The sequence below is a fragment of the Astatotilapia calliptera genome, chromosome 22 (assembly GCF_964374335.1).
Source record: "Astatotilapia calliptera chromosome 22, fAstCal68.1, whole genome shotgun sequence".
Taxonomy (NCBI): Eukaryota; Metazoa; Chordata; class Actinopteri; order Cichliformes; family Cichlidae; genus Astatotilapia; species Astatotilapia calliptera.
This window is the reverse complement of record NC_137442.1, coordinates 29,808,905-29,817,270: the sequence shown is the minus strand read 5'-3', so window position 1 is coordinate 29,817,270 and position 8,366 is coordinate 29,808,905. Positions and strand designations below refer to the sequence as shown.

The window sequence follows — 8,366 nt, the reverse complement described above, 5'->3', positions numbered from 1 at the left end:
AAACGAACCTTCTGAGCCATTTTAACATTAGAGTCTATGGAAGAGTTGGAGGGAGGAGGCTGTGCATTGGTGACATTTATGAAAGAACCATAACACCTAGTACAATAGTAAACACATTGGATGAAAGAGGACAGCCATGGCTACGTTTTGAGGGTAAAATCATACCTGTAGAGCAAACGCTGCGGACACAGCAGCAGTTTTAAAAAAGATTTTAAGATTAATTTTGTTGCTCCTCTCACTCTAGCAGTTGAGCTGCCTCACTCTAGCCCCAACATTCCGTCCCATACACACCCATTATAAACTCTGAAACGGGTGAAAAAACATCATGAAACTTAAACTGGAACTGAAGAAAAAGTATAATAGATATTGAAAAGATAAATACAAGTTGAATAGTTGAATGTCTTGTCTTCGTTTTAAAGTTTGAATGGTGGCTCTATGTCAATGTATGTGGAAGTAGATACAGTTTAAAGAGGAGGAAGTTGAATGAGAATTTGAAGGGTCTCCCCATTGAAATACATTATAAATTTTTGTTGAAAAAAGTTGAATAAAATTAAAAATATAAATGTTAAAAATGAGAAAAATAGAAGCAATGTTGTCCAAAAGAATAGGAATCTAACGGTGTTTGAATGGTTTTTCTAAGTTGAACGGTTTTGAAGGAGTAGGCTTTCAAAAAACGTACGGAATAGATAATAATAAAATAGAACTAGAAAGTGCATTTTCTGAAGAAACTGCAGTGTGAATGCTTGAATCTGAATGTATGCACTGAAATGAATTAATTGCTGAATGTTAAGTTAAAAATCTGAATGAGCTGGAAAATACAGAATTTTTAACCTGAAAATAAAAGTGCAGAACTTTTGAAAGCTGATGTTCACACAGAAGAAGTTGGAAAAAGCTAAGCATGTTTAAAATGTAAATAATAAAAAGATGAGTAATGACAAAAGAAAATTTAGAGTCAGAAAACCTCTGAATGAATATTAAAAGTTCATATTCTTCTAATTGAAATGAACTTAAAAGATGAACAAACATTCTGCAGAAAATACAAACTTTAATATACAGCATGATGTTTTTCAGACATATACACATGTGTATATCATGTTTAATAGTATTACATACATCAATTTGTTTTGTATGTCATAGAAAATAACATAAAAATCTTAAGTCATATTTTACAGCTTCTTTCTGAAAAGGACTGGTAGAATAAAGAAAAATAACTAAATTAAATAACTAAATAAAAAATAATGAGCAACATATGAAATACATGAAAATTCAACTTTTAAAACCACAATCCTGAACCTTTAAATTGTGTTGGTTTCTTAGAACATGGCTGAACAGCTGTTTCTATCGGTCTACTTAATCTTCTGATCTGTCTACACATCTTTTTATTACTCATTCTTTTTTATGTTTTAATGTAAACAGAGTCCACACAGTGGTAAAAGAGAACTGTATAGAGATTTGTGAGTAAACTCAAATGAAAGCCTAAGGTGGTGACACAGTTTAACACATGCAAATAATCAAATAAACACATTAGTCCTTTTTGTGAACATGGATAAATAAGTATCAATACAGCATTGTTCAGCCATGCCACTAAAGGCTTTTTTACACATTGTTTTAACCTGGGCTCAGACACAAAGTCCCAAATTTAGTTAGTCCCTGACTTTGAGTTGTGGTTATGACTAATTATTATACACAAGGCTTTATCTATCTAAACTCTAAGGACACAAATATGAAAAAACCTATACTTACCAGCTGATACCCCACACTACACACTAGGTGTGCCATGTGACCTGAAACTTTGGTACAAAATCATCATAATCATTCTGTTAACACTGTTTTTTAACGCTGTTTGTGTTGCTGTTCAGCAGTTTAAAATGTTTTAGATTGGATTACATGGAATGAATTTGAATTTTCTTGGGGGGTTTTGTGTGTGTTTCGTTCTCAGCAGATTTTTTCTTCCATAACGTTGAATTCCAGTTACCACATTTCTGGTCATATGACATCCCAAGTGCCCACTTAAAAAAATCCCTACAGTTAATTCAACATTAAAACAAAATAAAAAAATGTTAAATAAATAAAGGTTTGCTCTGTGATGAAATATTAAATAAGCATACATTGTACAGAGCACTAACAATGAAAACAATCCTTTAGCCTGTTGATCAGAGAGAGGCAGTCATTATGTCCATTTAAAACCTGTAATCACAGAGCACAATGTTTCTGTGAAACTATGAAGTCCCATATGATCCTCATCACGTCCAGTGACTTCAGAGTGGATCCTCCCTGTCATCCGGCCAGTGTTTGATGTGTGGCAAGCAGCACAGAAGCAGGATAGCTGAGGACTTTAAAAGAAGAGCAGAAAACGGGAACATATGTAGTTGTAAATGTAAATATCAGTGATACTTGTCTTGTCAAAGGGAATAAAATAATGAAAATGTTAACTTACACACTCATTTAGAGAGGATCTTGACACTGCACAGAGGAGGCACAGTCAGTCTGACAATGATGGTGATCTCCAGGGATGTTTTCCTGCAGCAACATTCCTGCCAACTGGCCATATGATCCAGAGTAGTTGGTTTGTAATGAACAGAAAGGTGTATATGTTAGGTAGTGTGCACTCAGAGCTGGTCCTAAGAAACAAACACATCCTGTAATAAACTGAATACCTGTAGTAGTGCTGCTGCAAATATGAAGCCCTTCTATCATGAGTGGTTTCAAAGAAGGTGTTTTGGAGGCTCGGTCACAGAAACTGTGCAGTCTGTTCAGTCCTGAGTGTCTCAGCTCTGATGGGGATGGATCACAGAGGGAAACACCTGAGTACAGACATTACAATACACTCTAACACTCCTAAGGTCAAGTGAAAACACAATTTAAACACTTTACAAAGAATGAATACATGTTTTCATGGAAATAATGTCATTAACCCTTTTTGTTGTGAGTAAATCTCACCGACTGCTTGTGGGACAAGCTAGAAGGAGGACTTATCACAGAATGTCTCCTGTGCTCCAGATGTGAAGTCTCACGCTCTGATCGTACGGCGATGAAGATGGTGATGATGAAGCCTCTCTGATCTGTGGCATTACAGTTTCTAGCTGCTATGTGCTTCACACTGTTGGATCTTACATGTGAAGCTTGGAGAAGACACAGGAGGACTGTGTCTCTCTTAAAAAAGAAAAAGGGAAACCTAACACCCCCCCCCCCCCCTCAGCTCCCACCGTAAACCCCCCCCTCAACTCCCCAACCTCACACCATCCAATGTCTATACAAATGTAGGGTATCAGCTGGTAACAGAAAGCAAGTGTTACATATGTACTACTTATGTAACACTGCTGAAACATTTCTGGCCAGAAATGTGCAGTTATCAACCCAGACCCACCCTGATGATTGCACTGGCCGAAACATGATAAAAGCTCATAAAAATGTATGTTTCATCGAAATATTTGTCCAAAAATATAATCGTATACTTTTGAAAAAGTTTAAAGTTTATAACAAACCAAAATAATAACATTTTTGTAAATAGTATTTCAAAATAGAGGCACACATAAAGTGGCTTAACTGTCATTATTGCTGTAATTAGGTTTGTTTGTTTGTTTGTGTTTGTTTTTTTAAAAAGCAACCTTTAGTCATTATTGTTCTCTCAGAAACAATGAAGAAGCTGTTGAACATTTATGTGTTGTGTAGGCAATCCTCTGGTCCACCCTCCCTCCCTCCCAGCCACGGTGAGACTGGGGCAGCCTGGCAGGATGTTGAAGCCTGGCTGCAGAGAGGATATGCCTACACTATTCATTTTAAACTGCTATATTTGATTTTTCTGACATTTATAGGTTACTGTTAGTGAATTTTAGATTTTCTGTGATAAATAAAATTGTCATCTTTTACTGATCATTACTTAATTCATGTAATTGTATTTTATGTAAACAATTCAACCATTATACTGCAATGCAGAGCGTCAACTTTTAAATATCGCTCTACTTTCTTAAGTCATTCAAAAATATAGAAATTACTTACTGTATTCAAAGATCTAGATCATGAATCATCACAGGACAATACACAGTATACTGGGTCATGGTAACTATGGTAGGTCTTCAAGACTCCAGAATGGAGACATCGATCTGGCTGAGAAATGAAAATTAGGTCAAGCAGTGTGTTCTTCTCTGTGGTAGGGGCAGTGATGACCTGTGCGTATCCCCTAGACTCAAACAACTCCATGATTGGTTTGTTTGCACTGGATAAAACATTCTCATTAAAATCACCACAAACTATGATGGGATGACAGTCCATGATCTCCAATGAGTCTAATAGGCTTACCAGGTTTTTCAGGAATTGCCTCAGAGTGTAGTCTGGAGGTCTGTATACAACTGCAATCAGAGCACTGACTGGTGCTTCAACCTTTAAAGCCAGAAATTCAAGGTCAGTTACATTATGGATGTACTGTTTTTCATGCACTTGAATGTCACTTTTCACATAAACAGCAACTCCACCACCACTTCTGTTTGCCATTTGGGGAAAGTTTGTGTAGGACAGGTGTCTGTTGCGTTTGAACAAATTGTAATTTTCCAAGTGGAGACTCTCTGCGACAAAAGAGCCCCGCAGGTGTGTTTCTGTTAGGCACAAAACATCTGCTAGACACAATTCATGGTGACTTTTGATGTCATTAATGTGAGCTGGCAGTCCCTCTGTATTATGATGAACAATGGTGAAAACCTCTGACCTGCTGAGGGTTTGTCTCACGTGTAGAAGAGGCATCATGTCATCAAGGTTGGCTTGTCTCATGTTCTCAAGTGCTGCAGTGATTTCTGGGTTGGTGAATATTTTTTTCTCCTCCATATCAAGAAGATACAGTCCACTGAGAGACGTCACTCTACTGACAGCTACGTAGGCCATGCCGGGCTCAAAAATGCTCTTAAGAGAGACAACAGCTGATGTAGTTGTCATACCCTGTACCTTATGTATTGTACATGCAAAGGCCAGCTTCACTGGGAACTGTCTTCGTACCACTCCTTTCTGCTTCAGATTCTCCTCTGCTCTCTCAATGTACACCATGTCGTCTGCTGGTGTGCGGTTATTCTTTCCAGATGTCTCATTATCCATTTTAAGTCCAAGTTTGATGATGTGTTGGTCGTTTTCAGAGTGAACTACTCTAAGTAGTTTTCCAAAAGCTCCATTAACCAAACCATTTTGTATGTCAATGTTTCTGGTGAGCATGACACGAGCTCCTTCTGCAACTTTCAGTGTGTCTGGTAACTCGTTTTTACCTCCTTTCAATGGTCTGTCTTGAAGTGCCATTCTGCCAGTTCTAGGATCTTTTCTATAATCATCTGCATGGATGTCAATGATATGAGTGTGGAGCAGAGCCAGTGTTGAAGAGTTGTGTGCATCCACTTCTTTATTAGTTGCAAAAATGTGCAATGCATCAGTCGGACAATGGGCTGGTTCAGTTATGGCCTGTAACAACAAATCTCTATCTGCTTCGCAAAGCTCATCCAACTTTCCTTTTACACGAATTCTGTTCAGCATCTCAGCAAAGACAACATCATCTTTCTGACGCATAATCTCAGTCAGAGTGATCATCTGAAAATGCTCCCGCCACAGGTCGATCTCGGACGGGTCGTGCACACAGAGAGGTTTAGACTGTCGCACTGGGGGTAGCTGATAGAAGTCTCCGACAGCAATGACTGACATGCCTCCAAAGGGTCTCCGAGTCCCTTTGATCTGTTTGAGTCTTGCATCTACATATGCAAAGAGATGTCTTGACACCATAGACACTTCGTCAATGACGATTATTTCAGCATTCAAAAGTTCTGATCTGACTTCATCCAGCTGATTGCCAAGTCCCTGAATGGGAGGTTTTAAGCTTCTAGGCAGCTTGAGAAGAGAATGCAGTGTTGTTCCAGAAATGTTAAAAGCTGCAGTCCCAGTGAAAGCAGTTAACAGGACAGTGGGTTTTGATATGTCAACGTCGTCTGCATATCTGGGCACTTTGCTCAGTATCTTAGATGCTTCTGAGTAGATGCATTTGATAAGATGTGATTTTCCTGTTCCAGCACCACCATTAATATAAAAGAAAAACTGCTCTGGATTTAGAGCACAGACTCTTTTAATGCACCAGTCTCTAACTGCATAAAATATGCAGGCTTGCTTCTTGTTCAGATTCTGAAACATCTGACGTAACAATGTGGGATCAATAGCAGGGGGTTCCCTGATGGCTCTGACTTCTGTTGAAGCATCAGCCTGACGGCTGTAGTCGGGCACATCTTCCTGTTCATTTTCATTGTCTCGCTCTCTTTCTTGTTCGACAAGTGGCAACCTTACGAGATCTGATTCAGGTGCCAGATTACACCATTCGTCAGTCACACCTCTGTTCTGCTCATATTCCTCAACAGCGCTCTCGATCTCCTCACTGTTTTTCTCATATTTTTCTCTGTTTCTTTTGACAATGTGTTGCACGTACTCAAGACGGTCAGTACCTGGTAGCTGTACACAGCCAGCACCATAGAAAGCCTGATAGGATGGCAACGATGGTGTTTTCAGTTCGTGGTCTGAACGATGAGGAAGGTACAGTTTAAGCAGTCTTCCGTAATATTGCTCTGGATGTTTTTCTTGTGAGCAGCGGTGAAATCTGATGATAGCAGGCTTATTGTTTTTGCGCCTTTGCACAAACCCCATCTCATTGAGAAGGGGCAAAACATCTTTACCTTTTTTCTGTTGGCCATAGACAATCCTGCAAGTAGCAGCAAAGTCTGCCATGCACATCTCCTCATACTCTGGTGTTTCAGGTCTGGCTTTGTATTTGTCATTCAAAGATGTCATCCAAACATTGGAAGACTCAGGTGTTGTGTTGTCCAGAACTGACAGGGGACGACTCATTTTCACAGGATTATCATCAGTTGGAATGAATATTACAGCACGTGAGCATTGCTTCATGTGAAGACCACATGCACGAGCAACACACTCCTGTGCACTGATCTCTCGCTTCTTTGAATATGCCTGCATGACGGCTCTCATTTCATCGCACTCATTTACACTGTCCTTATGGGAGTTCTCAATGACAGTTTTCAGGTACTCAGATAGCCCGCCCTCTTTTTTTGATATATATTTCATTAAATAATTTGCAGCACCAAAAGCATCTAAAACAAAGCTTATGTCGATATTACTGTTCCAGGCTTCAAGCAGATGTGGATTATAGCCGTTTATCCAAGAGTCTTTTGGATCACGCTTTAGTATGATCGTACTCCTCATGTTCATTTTATTCAGGTATCTCTGATATTCTGCATGTGTCAACTTGCATCTTTCCAAGAGCTGCTCTAAACTCATGGAAGCAGTTTCAGGTTCATTCAGCAGCTGGTTCAGTGGTCTGAGCTTGTTCTTTGCCGTTTCTACTTCCAGTGCATCATCCTCACTGGGTCTTGTGATCATTGTCTCATTGCAGGGTGGTTTGGGAAAACCAAAACGGCACCCGGAGCTTAAACTCCTAAAGCACGTCTTTGTGTGGTTCTTACTGTGTTTTTGCACTTCTGTTACTTTTTTGTACAGTTCAGGTTGTTTATGTGGATCAGGCAGCTGAGCTGTGATGTATTTGTTTATAAAATCAAGAACAGTTTGCTCATCATCCTCCTCAAACACAGGAGCACCTTCTACCCACAGGAGGCAGTGTATGTGTGGGCTTCCTCTGTGCTGAAACTCAACTCTGTAAAAGTAGTCAATGACTTTGCCAAGTGGCTCTGCGGGAGATAAGAGTAAATCTCTGAATAATGCTTCAACTCTCTTGTCAAACATGCGCATTGTTGTGACAGGATTGCTTCTCAGGATGTCACACTTTGCTGACCAGTCGAGTCCTTCAAAATTCACTTGTTCACCTTGCTGCCTTGTTATTGCCTCGATCACTTCAGGCCAGCGCATTTCAGCAGCTGAAAATGTGCAAAAGAACGTGGGAGTTCCCAACTGTCTGATCATGGCAAAAAGATCTCTTGTTGTTTTCTCCCAATAGGCTGGGGTTCCTCTCAGAGGCTGCATGAATCTCACTGCATCTTTATTTCGCACCAGTTTCTCCACCTCATGTTTATCTTGTAACATGCCTGAGGTTATTTTTCTACCATCTCTGGTCAGAGGCTTTGCCTTCCTTAACTGTACTGTCATGCTGGATGTAGCCAAGTGTATTTCAGTCACAAACTGTGCAAAGAATAAATAGTTTGTGTCTTTGGCAAAACGATCATCAATGCAGAAAAGTCTTGATTTGAAATACCCACTGGGGGATACTTTGATCAGCCTTCTTTCATCAAGTGTGTTTTGGCCTGTAGGAAACTGCACAGGGAAGGCCATGGCCTCCAGTTTAGGTGTTTTGAAAAAACTTATTGGATTGTTTCTCTCTGCAGGAG

General features: G+C 39.6%; 1 long non-coding RNA gene across 1 annotated transcript; it reads right to left on the bottom strand.

Annotated features, from left to right (window-relative positions):
- Nucleotides 1-2,153: 2,153 nt before the first annotated feature.
- Nucleotides 2,154-2,798, bottom strand: LOC145423422 (uncharacterized). Its single transcript, XR_013904465.1, has 3 exons — nt 2,658-2,798; nt 2,438-2,541; nt 2,154-2,333 (listed from the first exon to the last, which is right to left on the bottom strand). It is a non-coding gene; the product is annotated as an uncharacterized LOC145423422 (long non-coding RNA).
- Between the last annotated feature and the right edge of the window lie 5,568 nt (nt 2,799-8,366).